The sequence below is a fragment of the Rhopalosiphum padi genome, chromosome 3 (genome assembly GCF_020882245.1).
Source record: "Rhopalosiphum padi isolate XX-2018 chromosome 3, ASM2088224v1, whole genome shotgun sequence".
Classification (NCBI taxonomy): domain Eukaryota; kingdom Metazoa; phylum Arthropoda; class Insecta; order Hemiptera; family Aphididae; genus Rhopalosiphum; species Rhopalosiphum padi.
In genome coordinates, this window is record NC_083599.1 from 74,129,154 (window position 1) to 74,144,962 (window position 15,809).

Below are 15,809 nucleotides of genomic sequence, written 5' to 3' on the forward strand. Positions count from 1 at the left end.
TGTAATGTTTTAATATTATAATGGAATCAGAGTTTTGTATATAAAATGATAACCTCATTCTACACTGGATAACAGTGATTTAAAATTATTTTACTTTTGAATTCCATCCGTAACATTTTACATAAGACGGACCATACAGTTATACTCCCACTGCACTCTATGTCTTATCAAAACTATTTTCATCTTATCATTTGTTATTAGTTTATTTTTCATAATTGTTTTGTTGTTTTATACATTTCTTGGGTGTCAATTAAATATTTTATTAAATCTTTTGATACTATGAATGTATTTATTCCAATTCTGAATTATTAGGATTTGTTCTTTGTAATAGTTGTGTATGCATATTTAAATTTTTTTCATATTATATTTTATAGTGACATTTACACTTCCGTTTATTATATTCATTTAACTGACAAAAATTTTTTCTAGATACCAGTACCACAGACTATCAAAGGATGCTGGGAATGGAACTTGCATTTGTCAAACCTGTGAAGCTACTATTATTCTAAGTTGACAAAAAAACGATAACATACTAATAAACATCAATGATTTATTGCAATACTATTTGTAAAGATTATTGATTGTAAGTTCATTTTTCATTACAAATTAAATTTTACATATCTAAACAATTTTTTAACAAACACCATTGTCATGTTAGATTTCTTCGTAACAGTTTATATAAGCTTCATAATTTTTTTAATTTTACTATTTATTTCATTAGAAATTTCCCGTATCCCCCTAATGTATGGATGAATTTTTCTAATAGTAATATTTAAATTGACGGTTTTTTGGTTATTTAAATGTAAAATGTATAAAAACTTATCAATGTATTATGCATACTGTAATGTTTTAATATTATAATGGAATCAGAGTTTTGTATATAAAATGATAACCTCATTCTACACTGGATAACAGTGATTTAAAATTATTTTACTTTTGAATTCCATCCGTAACATTTTACATAAGAAAAAACATACAGTTATACTCCCACTGCACTCTAAGTCTTATCAAAACTATTTTCATCTTATCATTTGTTATTAGTTTATTTTTCATAATTGTTTTGTTGTTTTATACATTTCTTGGGTGTCAATTAAATATTTTATTAAATCTTTTGATACTATGAATGTATTTATTCCAATTCTGAATTACTAGGATTTGTTCTTCGTAATAGTTGTGTATGCATATTTAAATTTTTTTCATATTATATTTTATAGTGACATTTACACTTCCGTTTATTATACTCAATTAACTGACAAAAATTTTTTCTAGATACCAGTACCACAGACTATCAAAGGATGCTGGGAATGGAACTTGCATTTGTCAAACCTGTGAAGCTACTATTATTCTAAGTTGACTAAAAAACGATAACATACTAATAAACATCAATGATTTATTGCAATACTATTTGTAAAGATTATTGATTGTAAGTTCATTTTTCATTACAAATTAAATTTTACATATCTAAACAATTTTTTAACAAACACCATTGTCATGTTAGATTTCTTCGTAACAGTTTATATAAGCTTCATAATTTTTTTAATTTTACTATTTATTTCATTAGAAATTTCCCGTATCCCCATAATGTATGGATGAATTTTTCTAATAGTAATATTTAAATTGACGGTTTTTTGGTTATTGAAATGTAAAAAGTATAAAAACTTATCAATGTATTATGCATACTGTAATGTTTTAATATTATAATGGAATCAGAGTTTTGTATATAAAATGATAACCTCATTCTACACTGGTTAACAGTGATTTAAAATTATTTTACTTTTGAATTCCATCCGTAACATTTTACATAAGACGGACCATACAGTTATACTCCCACTGCACTCTATGTCTTATCAAAACTATTTTCATCTTATCATTTGTTATTAGTTTATTTTTCATAATTGTTTTGTTGTTTTATACATTTCTCGGGTGTCAATTAAATATTTTATTAAATCTTTTGATACTATGAATGTATTTATTCCAATTCTGAATTATTAGGATTTGTTCTTTGTAATAGTTGTGTATGCATATTTAAATTTTTTTCATATTATATTTTATAGTGACATTTACACTTCCGTTTATTATACTCATTTCACTGACAAAAATTTTTTCTAGATACCAGTACCACAGACTATCAAAGGATGCTGGGAATGGAACTTGCATTTGTCAAACCTGTGAAGCTACTATTATTCTAAGTTGACAAAAAAACGATAACATACTAATAAACATCAATGATTTATTGCAATACTATTTGTAAAGATTATTGATTGTAAGTTCATTTTTCATTACAAATTAAATTTTACATATCTAAACAATTTTTTAACAAACACCATTGTCATGTTAGATTTCTTCGTAACAGTTTATATAAGCTTCATAATTTTTTTAATTTTACTATTTATTTCATTAGAAATTTCCCGTATCCCCATAATGTATGGATGAATTTTTCTAATAGTAATATTTAAATTGACGGTTTTTTGGTTATTGAAATGTAAAAAGTATAAAAACTTATCAATGTATTATGCATACTGTAATGTTTTAATATTATAATGGAATCAGAGTTTTGTATATAAAATGATAACCTCATTCTACACTGGTTAACAGTGATTTAAAATTATTTTACTTTTGAATTCCATCCGTAACATTTTACATAAGACGGACCATACAGTTATACTCCCACTGCACTCTATGTCTTATCAAAACTATTTTCATCTTATCATTTGTTATTAGTTTATTTTTCATAATTGTTTTGTTGTTTTATACATTTCTCGGGTGTCAATTAAATATTTTATTAAATCTTTTGATACTATGAATGTATTTATTCCAATTCTGAATTATTAGGATTTGTTCTTTGTAATAGTTGTGTATGCATATTTAAATTTTTTTCATATTATATTTTATAGTGACATTTACACTTCCGTTTATTATACTCATTTCACTGACAAAAATTTTTTCTAGATACCAGTACCACAGACTATCAAAGGATGCTGGGAATGGAACTTGCATTTGTCAAACCTGTGAAGCTACTATTATTCTAAGTTGACAAAAAAACGATAACATACTAATAAACATCAATGATTTATTGCAATACTATTTGTAAAGATTATTGATTGTAAGTTCATTTTTCATTACAAATTAAATTTTACATATCTAAACAATTTTTTAACAAACACCATTGTCATGTTAGATTTCTTCGTAACAGTTTATATAAGCTTCATAATTTTTTTAATTTTACTATTTATTTCATTAGAAATTTCCCGTATCCCCATAATGTATGGATGAATTTTTCTAATAGTAATATTTAAATTGACGGTTTTTTGGTTATTGAAATGTAAAAAGTATAAAAACTTATCAATGTATTATGCATACTGTAATGTTTTAATATTATAATGGAATCAGAGTTTTGTATATAAAATGATAACCTCATTCTACACTGGTTAACAGTGATTTAAAATTATTTTACTTTTGAATTCCATCCGTAACATTTTACATAAGACGGACCATACAGTTATACTCCCACTGCACTCTATGTCTTATCAAAACTATTTTCATCTTATCATTTGTTATTAGTTTATTTTTCATAATTGTTTTGTTGTTTTATACATTTCTCGGGTGTCAATTAAATATTTTATTAAATCTTTTGATACTATGAATGTATTTATTCCAATTCTGAATTATTAGGATTTGTTCTTTGTAATAGTTGTGTATGCATATTTAAATTTTTTTCATATTATATTTTATAGTGACATTTACACTTCCGTTTATTATACTCATTTCACTGACAAAAATTTTTTCTAGATACCAGTACCACAGACTATCAAAGGATGCTGGGAATGGAACTTGCATTTGTCAAACCTGTGAAGCTACTATTATTCTAAGTTGACAAAAAAACGATAACATACTAATAAACATCAATGATTTATTGCAATACTATTTGTAAAGATTATTGATTGTAAGTTCATTTTTCATTACAAATTAAATTTTACATATCTAAACAATTTTTTAACAAACACCATTGTCATGTTAGATTTCTTCGTAACAGTTTATATAAGCTTCATAATTTTTTTAATTTTACTATTTATTTCATTAGAAATTTCCCGTATCCCCATAATGTATGGATGAATTTTTCTAATAGTAATATTTAAATTGACGGTTTTTTGGTTATTTAAATGTAAAAAGTATAAAAACTTATCAATGTATTATGCATACTGTAATGTTTTAATATTATAATGGAATCAGAGTTTTGTATATAAAATGATAACCTCATTCTACACTGGATAACTGTGATTTAAAATTATTTTACTTTTGAATTCCATCCGTAACATTTTACATAAGAAAAAACATACAGTTATACTCCCACTGCACTCTAAGTCTTATCAAAACTATTTTCATCTTATCATTTGTTATTAGTTTATTTTTCATAATTGTTTTGTTGTTTTATACATTTCTTGGGTGTCAATTAAATATTTTATTAAATCTTTTGATACTATGAATGTATTTATTCCAATTCTGATTTATTAGGATTTGTTCTTCGTAATAGTTGTGTATGCATATTTAAATTTTTTTCATATTATATTTAATAGTGACATTTACACTTCCGTTTATTATACTCATTTAACCGACAAAAATTTTTTCTAGATACCAGTACCACAGATTATCAAAGGATGCTGGGAATGGAACTTGCATTTGTCAAACCTGTGAAGCTACTATTATTCTACGTTGACGATAAACGATAACATACTAATAAACATCAATGATTTATTGCAATATTATTTGTAAAGATTGTTGATTGTAAGTTCATTTTTCATTACAAATTAAATTTTACATATCTAAACAATTTTTTAACAAACACCATTGTCATGTTAGATTTCTTCGTAACAGTTTATATAAGCTTCATAATTTTTTTAATTTTACTATTTGTTTCATTAGAAATTTCCCGTATCCCCATAATGTATGGATGAATTTTTCTAATAGTAATATTTAAATTGACGGTTTTTTGGTTATTTAAATGTAAAAAGTATAAAAACTTATCAATGTATTATGCATACTGTAATGTTTTAATATTATAATGGAATCAGAGTTTTGTATATAAAATGATAACCTCATTCTACACTGGATAACAGTGATTTAAAATTATTTTACTTTTGAATTCCATCCGTAACATTTTACATAAGACGGACCATACAGTTATACTCCCACTGCACTCTATGTCTTATCAAAACTATTTTCATCTTATCATTTGTTATTAGTTTATTTTTCATAATTGTTTTGTTGTTTTATACATTTCTCGGGTGTCAATTAAATATTTTATTAAATCTTTTGATACTATGAATGTATTTATTCCAATTCTGAATTATTAGGATTTGTTCTTTGTAATAGTTGTGTATGCATATTTAAATTTTTTTCATATTATATTTTATAGTGACATTTACACTTCCGTTTATTATACTCATTTCACTGACAAAAATTTTTTCTAGATACCAGTACCACAGACTATCAAAGGATGCTGGGAATGGAACTTGCATTTGTCAAACCTGTGAAGCTACTATTATTCTAAGTTGACAAAAAAACGATAACATACTAATAAACATCAATGATTTATTGCAATACTATTTGTAAAGATTATTGATTGTAAGTTCATTTTTCATTACAAATTAAATTTTACATATCTAAACAATTTTTTAACAAACACCATTGTCATGTTAGATTTCTTCGTAACAGTTTATATAAGCTTCATAATTTTTTTAATTTTACTATTTATTTCATTAGAAATTTCCCGTATCCCCATAATGTATGGATGAATTTTTCTAATAGTAATATTTAAATTGACGGTTTTTTGGTTATTGAAATGTAAAAAGTATAAAAACTTATCAATGTATTATGCATACTGTAATGTTTTAATATTATAATGGAATCAGAGTTTTGTATATAAAATGATAACCTCATTCTACACTGGTTAACAGTGATTTAAAATTATTTTACTTTTGAATTCCATCCGTAACATTTTACATAAGACGGACCATACAGTTATACTCCCACTGCACTCTATGTCTTATCAAAACTATTTTCATCTTATCATTTGTTATTAGTTTATTTTTCATAATTGTTTTGTTGTTTTATACATTTCTCGGGTGTCAATTAAATATTTTATTAAATCTTTTGATACTATGAATGTATTTATTCCAATTCTGAATTATTAGGATTTGTTCTTTGTAATAGTTGTGTATGCATATTTAAATTTTTTTCATATTATATTTTATAGTGACATTTACACTTCCGTTTATTATACTCATTTCACTGACAAAAATTTTTTCTAGATACCAGTACCACAGACTATCAAAGGATGCTGGGAATGGAACTTGCATTTGTCAAACCTGTGAAGCTACTATTATTCTAAGTTGACAAAAAAACGATAACATACTAATAAACATCAATGATTTATTGCAATACTATTTGTAAAGATTATTGATTGTAAGTTCATTTTTCATTACAAATTAAATTTTACATATCTAAACAATTTTTTAACAAACACCATTGTCATGTTAGATTTCTTCGTAACAGTTTATATAAGCTTCATAATTTTTTTAATTTTACTATTTATTTCATTAGAAATTTCCCGTATCCCCATAATGTATGGATGAATTTTTCTAATAGTAATATTTAAATTGACGGTTTTTTGGTTATTTAAATGTAAAAAGTATAAAAACTTATCAATGTATTATGCATACTGTAATGTTTTAATATTATAATGGAATCAGAGTTTTGTATATAAAATGATAACCTCATTCTACACTGGATAACTGTGATTTAAAATTATTTTACTTTTGAATTCCATCCGTAACATTTTACATAAGAAAAAACATACAGTTATACTCCCACTGCACTCTAAGTCTTATCAAAACTATTTTCATCTTATCATTTGTTATTAGTTTATTTTTCATAATTGTTTTGTTGTTTTATACATTTCTTGGGTGTCAATTAAATATTTTATTAAATCTTTTGATACTATGAATGTATTTATTCCAATTCTGATTTATTAGGATTTGTTCTTCGTAATAGTTGTGTATGCATATTTAAATTTTTTTCATATTATATTTAATAGTGACATTTACACTTCCGTTTATTATACTCATTTAACCGACAAAAATTTTTTCTAGATACCAGTACCACAGATTATCAAAGGATGCTGGGAATGGAACTTGCATTTGTCAAACCTGTGAAGCTACTATTATTCTACGTTGACGATAAACGATAACATACTAATAAACATCAATGATTTATTGCAATATTATTTGTAAAGATTGTTGATTGTAAGTTCATTTTTCATTACAAATTAAATTTTACATATCTAAACAATTTTTTAACAAACACCATTGTCATGTTAGATTTCTTCGTAACAGTTTATATAAGCTTCATAATTTTTTTAATTTTACTATTTGTTTCATTAGAAATTTCCCGTATCCCCATAATGTATGGATGAATTTTTCTAATAGTAATATTTAAATTGACGGTTTTTTGGTTATTTAAATGTAAAAAGTATAAAAACTTATCAATGTATTATGCATACTGTAATGTTTTAATATTATAATGGAATCAGAGTTTTGTATATAAAATGATAACCTCATTCTACACTGGATAACAGTGATTTAAAATTATTTTACTTTTGAATTCCATCCGTAACATTTTACATAAGACGGACCATACAGTTATACTCCCACTGCACTCTATGTCTTATCAAAACTATTTTCATCTTATCATTTGTTATTAGTTTATTTTTCATAATTGTTTTGTTGTTTTATACATTTCTTGGGTGTCAATTAAATATTTTATTAAATCTTTTGATACTATGAATGTATTTATTCCAATTCTGAATTATTAGGATTTGTTCTTTGTAATAGTTGTGTATGCATATTTAAATTTTTTTCATATTATATTTTATAGTGACATTTACACTTCCGTTTATTATACTCAATTAACTGACAAAAATTTTTTCTAGATACCAGTACCACAGACTATCAAAGGATGCTGGGAATGGAACTTGCATTTGTCAAACCTGTGAAGCTACTATTATTCTAAGTTGACAAAAAAACGATAACATACTAATAAACATCAATGATTTATTGCAATACTATTTGTAAAGATTATTGATTGTAAGTTCATTTTTCATTACAAATTAAATTTTACATATCTAAACAATTTTTTAACAAACACCATTGTCATGTTAGATTTCTTCGTAACAGTTTATATAAGCTTCATAATTTTTTTAATTTTACTATTTATTTCATTAGAAATTTCCCGTATCCCCCTAATGTATGGATGAATTTTTCTAATAGTAATATTTAAATTGACGGTTTTTTGGTTATTTAAATGTAAAAAGTATAAAAACTTATCAATGTATTATGCATACTGTAATGTTTTAATATTATAATGGAATCAGAGTTTTGTATATAAAATGATAACCTCATTCTACACTGGATAACAGTGATTTAAAATTATTTTACTTTTGAATTCCATCCTTAACATTTTACATAAGAAAAAACATACAGTTATACTCCCACTGCACTCTAAGTCTTATCAAAACTATTTTCATCTTATCATTTGTTATTAGTTTATTTTTCATAATTGTTTTGTTGTTTTATACATTTCTTGGGTGTCAATTAAATATTTTATTAAATCTTTTGATACTATGAATGTATTTATTCCAATTCTGAATTATTAGGATTTGTTCTTTGTAATAGTTGTGTATGCATATTTAAATTTTTTTCATATTATATTTTATAGTGACATTTACACTTCCGTTTATTATACTCATTTAACTGACAAAAATTTTTTCTAGATACCAGTACCACAGACTATCAAAGGATGCTGGGAATGGAACTTGCATTTGTCAAACCTGTGAAGCTACTATTATTCTAAGTTGACAAAAAAACGATAACATACTAATAAACATCAATGATTTATTGCAATACTATTTGTAAAGATTATTGATTGTAAGTTCATTTTTCATTACAAATTAAATTTTACATATCTAAACAATTTTTTAACAAACACCATTGTCATGTTAGATTTCTTCGTAACAGTTTATATAAGCTTCATAATTTTTTTAATTTTACTATTTATTTCATTAGAAATTTCCCGTATCCCCATAATGTATGGATGAATTTTTCTAATAGTAATATTTAAATTGACGGTTTTTTGGTTATTTAAATGTAAAAAGTATAAAAACTTATCAATGTATTATGCATACTGTAATGTTTTAATATTATAATGGAATCAGAGTTTTGTATATAAAATGATAACCTCATTCTACACTGGATAACAGTGATTTAAAATTATTTTACTTTTGAATTCCATCCGTAACATTTTACATAAGAAAAAACATACAGTTATACTCCCACTGCACTCTAAGTCTTATCAAAACTATTTTCATCTTATCATTTGTTATTAGTTTATTTTTCATAATTGTTTTGTTGTTTTATACATTTCTTGGGTGTCAATTAAATATTTTATTAAATCTTTTGATACTATGAATGTATTTATTCCAATTCTGAATTACTAGGATTTGTTCTTCGTAATAGTTGTGTATGCATATTTAAATTTTTTTCATATTATATTTTATAGTGACATTTACACTTCCGTTTATTATACTCAATTAACTGACAAAAATTTTTTCTAGATACCAGTACCACAGACTATCAAAGGATGCTGGGAATGGAACTTGCATTTGTCAAACCTGTGAAGCTACTATTATTCTAAGTTGACTAAAAAACGATAACATACTAATAAACATCAATGATTTATTGCAATACTATTTGTAAAGATTATTGATTGTAAGTTCATTTTTCATTACAAATTAAATTTTACATATCTAAACAATTTTTTAACAAACACCATTGTCATGTTAGATTTCTTCGTAACAGTTTATATAATCTTCATAATTTTTTTAATTTTACTATTTATTTCATTAGAAATTTCCCGTATCCCCATAATGTATGGATGAATTTTTCTAATAGTAATATTTAAATTGACGGTTTTTTGGTTATTTAAATGTAAAAAGTATAAAAACTTATCAATGTATTATGCATACTGTAATGTTTTAATATTATAATGGAATCAGAGTTTTGTATATAAAATGATAACCTCATTCTACACTGGATAACAGTGATTTAAAATTATTTTACTTTTGAATTCCATCCGTAACATTTTACATAAGACGGACCATACAGTTATACTCCCACTGCACTCTATGTCTTATCAAAACTATTTTCATCTTATCATTTGTTATTAGTTTATTTTTCATAATTGTTTTGTTGTTTTATACATTTCTTGGGTGTCAATTAAATATTTTATTAAATCTTTTGATACTATGAATGTATTTATTCCAATTCTGAATTATTAAGATTTGTCGTTCGTAATAGTTGTGTATACATTTTTAATTTTTTCATATTATATTTAATAGTGACATTTACACTTCCGTTTATTATACTCATTTAACTGACAAAAATTTTTTCTAGATACCAGTACCACAGACTATCAAAGGATGCTGGGAATGGAACTTGCATTTGTCAAACCTGTGAAGCTACTATTATTCTAAGTTGACAAAAAAACGATAACATACTAATAAACATCAATGATTTATTGCAATACTATTTGTAAAGATTATTGATTGTAAGTTCATTTTTCATTACAAATTAAATTTTACATATCTAAACAATTTTTTAACAAACACCATTGTCATGTTAGATTTCTTCGTAACAGTTTATATAAGCTTCATAATTTTTTTAATTTTACTATTTATTTCATTAGAAATTTCCCGTATCCCCCTAATGTATGGATGAATTTTTCTAATAGTAATATTTAAATTGACGGTTTTTTGGTTATTTAAATGTAAAAAGTATAAAAACTTATCAATGTATTATGCATACTGTAATGTTTTAATATTATAATGGAATCAGAGTTTTGTATATAAAATGATAACCTCATTCTACACTGGATAACAGTGATTTAAAATTATTTTACTTTTGAATTCCATCCGTAACATTTTACATAAGAAAAAACATACAGTTATACTCCCACTGCACTCTAAGTCTTATCAAAACTATTTTCATCTTATCATTTGTTATTAGTTTATTTTTCATAATTGTTTTGTTGTTTTATACATTTCTTGGGTGTCAATTAAATATTTTATTAAATCTTTTGATACTATGAATGTATTTATTCCAATTCTGAATTACTAGGATTTGTTCTTCGTAATAGTTGTGTATGCATATTTAAATTTTTTTCATATTATATTTTATAGTGACATTTACACTTCCGTTAATTATACTCATTTAACTGACAAAATTTTTTTCTAGATACCAGTACCACAGACTATCAAAGGATGCTGGGAATGGAACTTGCATTTGTCAAACCTGTGAAGCTACTATTATTCTAAGTTGACAAAAAAACGATAACATACTAATAAACATCAATGATTTATTGCAATACTATTTGTAAAGATTATTGATTGTAAGTTCATTTTTCATTACAAATTAAATTTTACATATCTAAACAATTTTTTAACAAACACCATTGTCATGTTAGATTTCTTCGTAACAGTTTATATAAGCTTCATAATTTTTTTAATTTTACTATTTGTTTCATTAGAAATTTCCCGTATCCCCATAATGTATGGATGAATTTTTCTAATAGTAATATTTAAATTGACGGTTTTTTTGGTTATTTAAATGTAAAAAGTATAAAAACTTATCAATGTATTATGCATACTGTAATGTTTTAATATTATAATGGAATCAGAGTTTTGTATATAAAATGATAACCTCATTCTACACTGGATAACAGTGATTTAAAATTATTTTACTTTTGAATTCCATCCTTAACATTTTACATAAGAAAAAACATACAGTTATACTCCCACTGCACTCTAAGTCTTATCAAAACTATTTTCATCTTATCATTTGTTATTAGTTTATTTTTCATAATTGTTTTGTTGTTTTATACATTTCTTGGGTGTCAATTAAATATTTTATTAAATCTTTTGATACTATGAATGTATTTATTCCAATTCTGAATTATTAGGATTTGTTCTTTGTAATAGTTGTGTATGCATATTTAAATTTTTTTCATATTATATTTTATAGTGACATTTACACTTCCGTTTATTATACTCATTTAACTGACAAAAATTTTTTCTAGATACCAGTACCACAGACTATCAAAGGATGCTGGGAATGGAACTTGCATTTGTCAAACCTGTGAAGCTACTATTATTCTAAGTTGACAAAAAAACGATAACATACTAATAAACATCAATGATTTATTGCAATACTATTTGTAAAGATTATTGATTGTAAGTTCATTTTTCATTACAAATTAAATTTTACATATCTAAACAATTTTTTAACAAACACCATTGTCATGTTAGATTTCTTCGTAACAGTTTTTATAAGCTTCATAATTTTTTTAATTTTACTATTTATTTCATTAGAAATTTCCCGTATCCCCATAATGTATGGATGAATTTTTCTAATAGTAATATTTAAATTGACGGTTTTTTGGTTATTTAAATGTAAAAAGTATAAAAACTTATCAATGTATTATGCATACTGTAATGTTTTAATATTATAATGGAATCAGAGTTTTGTATATAAAATGATAACCTCATTCTACACTGGATAACAGTGATTTAAAATTATTTTACTTTTGAATTCCATCCGTAACATTTTACATAAGAAAAAACATACAGTTATACTCCCACTGCACTCTAAGTCTTATCAAAACTATTTTCATCTTATCATTTGTTATTAGTTTATTTTTCATAATTGTTTTGTTGTTTTATACATTTCTTGGGTGTCAATTAAATATTTTATTAAATCTTTTGATACTATGAATGTATTTATTCCAATTCTGAATTACTAGGATTTGTTCTTCGTAATAGTTGTGTATGCATATTTAAATTTTTTTCATATTATATTTTATAGTGACATTTACACTTCCGTTTATTATACTCAATTAACTGACAAAAATTTTTTCTAGTTACCAGTACCACAGACTATCAAAGGATGCTGGGAATGGAACTTGCATTTGTCAAACCTGTGAAGCTACTATTATTCTAAGTTGACTAAAAAACGATAACATACTAATAAACATCAATGATTTATTGCAATACTATTTGTAAAGATTATTGATTGTAAGTTCATTTTTCATTACAAATTAAATTTTACATATCTAAACAATTTTTTAACAAACACCATTGTCATGTTAGATTTCTTCGTAACAGTTTATATAATCTTCATAATTTTTTTAATTTTACTATTTATTTCATTAGAAATTTCCCGTATCCCCATAATGTATGGATGAATTTTTCTAATAGTAATATTTAAATTGACGGTTTTTTGGTTATTTAAATGTAAAAAGTATAAAAACTTATCAATGTATTATGCATACTGTAATGTTTTAATATTATAATGGAATCAGAGTTTTGTATATAAAATGATAACCTCATTCTACACTGGATAACAGTGATTTAAAATTATTTTACTTTTGAATTCCATCCGTAACATTTTACATAAGACGGACCATACAGTTATACTCCCACTGCACTCTATGTCTTATCAAAACTATTTTCATCTTATCATTTGTTATTAGTTTATTTTTCATAATTGTTTTGTTGTTTTATACATTTCTTGGGTGTCAATTAAATATTTTATTAAATCTTTTGATACTATGAATGTATTTATTCCAATTCTGAATTATTAAGATTTGTCGTTCGTAATAGTTGTGTATACATTTTTAATTTTTTCATATTATATTTAATAGTGACATTTACACTTCCGTTTATTATACTCATTTAACTGACAAAAATTTTTTCTAGATACCAGTACCACAGACTATCAAAGGATGCTGGGAATGGAACTTGCATTTGTCAAACCTGTGAAGCTACTATTATTCTAAGTTGACAAAAAAACGATAACATACTAATAAACATCAATGATTTATTGCAATACTATTTGTAAAGATTATTGATTGTAAGTTCATTTTTCATTACAAATTAAATTTTACATATCTAAACAATTTTTTAACAAACACCATTGTCATGTTAGATTTCTTCGTAACAGTTTATATAAGCTTCATAATTTTTTTAATTTTACTATTTATTTCATTAGAAATTTCCCGTATCCCCATAATGTATGGATGAATTTTTCTAATAGTAATATTTAAATTGACGGTTTTTTGGTTATTTAAATGTAAAAAGTATAAAAACTTATCAATGTATTATGCATACAGTAATGTTTTAATATTATAATGGAATCAGAGTTTTGTATATAAAATGATAACCTCATTCTACACTGGATAACAGTGATTTAAAATTATTTTACTTTTGAATTCCATCCGTAACATTTTACATAAGAAAAAACATACAGTTATACTCCCACTGCACTCTATGTCTTATCAAAACTATTTTCATCTTATCATTTGTTATTAGTTTATTTTTCATAATTGTTTTGTTGTTTTATACATTTCTCGGGTGTCAATTAAATATTTTTTTAAATATTTTTATACTATGAATGTATTTATTCCAATTCTGAATTATTAGGATTTGTTCTTTGTAATAGTTGTGTATGCATATTTAAATTTTTTTCATATTATATTTTATAGTGACATTTACACTTCCGTTTATTATACTCATTTAACTGACAAAAATTTTTTCTAGATACCAGTACCACAGACTATCAAAGGATGCTGGGAATGGAACTTGCATTTGTCAAACCCGTGAAGCTACTATTATTCTAAGTTGACAAAAAAAACGATAACATACTAATAAACATCAATGATTTATTGCAATACTATTTGTAAAGATTATTGATTGTAAGTTCATTTTTCATTACAAATTAAATTTTACATATCTAAATAATTTTTTAACAAACACCATTGTCATGTTAGATTTCTTCGTAACAGTTTATATAAGCTTCATAATTTTTTTAATTTTACTATTTATTTCATTAGAAATTTCCCGTATCCCCATAATGTATGGATGAATTTTTCTAATAGTAATATTTAAATTGACGGTTTTTTTGGTTATTTAAATGTAAAAAGTATAAAAACTTATCAATGTATTATGCATACTGTAATGTTTTAATATTATAATGGAATCAGAGTTTTGTATATAAAATGATAACCTCATTCTACACTGGATAACTGTGATTTAAAATTATTTTACTTTTGAATTCCATCCGTAACATTTTACATAAGAAAAAACATTCAGTTATACTCCCACTGCACTCTAAGTCTTATCAAAACTATTTTCATCTTATCATTTGTTATTAGTTTATTTTTCATAATTGTTTTGTTGTTTTATACTTTTCTTGGGTGTCAATTAAATATTTTATTAAATCTTTTGATACTATGAATGTATTTATTCCAATTCTGAATTATTAGGATTTGTTCTTTGTAATAGTTGTGTATGCATATTTAAATTTTTTTCATATTATATTTTATAGTGACATTTACACTTCCGTTTATTATACTCATTTCACTGACAAAAATTTTTTCTAGATACCAGTACCACAGACTATCAAAGGATGCTGGGAATGGAACTTGCATTTGTCAAACCTGTGAAGCTACTATTATTCTAAGTTGACAAAAAAACGATAACATACTAATAAACATCAATGATTTATTGCAATACTATTTGTAAAGATTATTGATTGTAAGTTCATTTTTCATTACAAATTAAATTTTACATATCTAAACAATTTTTTAACAAACACCATTGTCATGTTAGATTTCTTCGTAACAGTTTATATAAGCTTCATAAT

At 24.1% G+C, this 15,809-nt stretch overlaps 1 protein-coding gene across 8 annotated transcripts in view; it reads left to right on the forward strand.

Annotated features, from left to right (window-relative positions):
• The window catches only part of LOC132927278 (uncharacterized), a 29,061-nt gene extending 14,238 nt beyond the window's left edge, over positions 1 to 14,823 (forward strand). For 7 of the 8 annotated variants that reach the window (XR_009661684.1, XR_009661681.1, XR_009661679.1 and 4 more), the window contains one exon: positions 4,630 to 4,848. The gene's annotated coding sequence lies outside the window, so the exon portion shown is untranslated. Of the gene's footprint in view, positions 1 to 4,629; positions 4,849 to 14,704 lie in introns of those variants that run through there. The other variant, XR_009661682.1, reaches the window with a different exon arrangement.
• Positions 14,824 to 15,809: the final 986 nt, after the last annotated feature.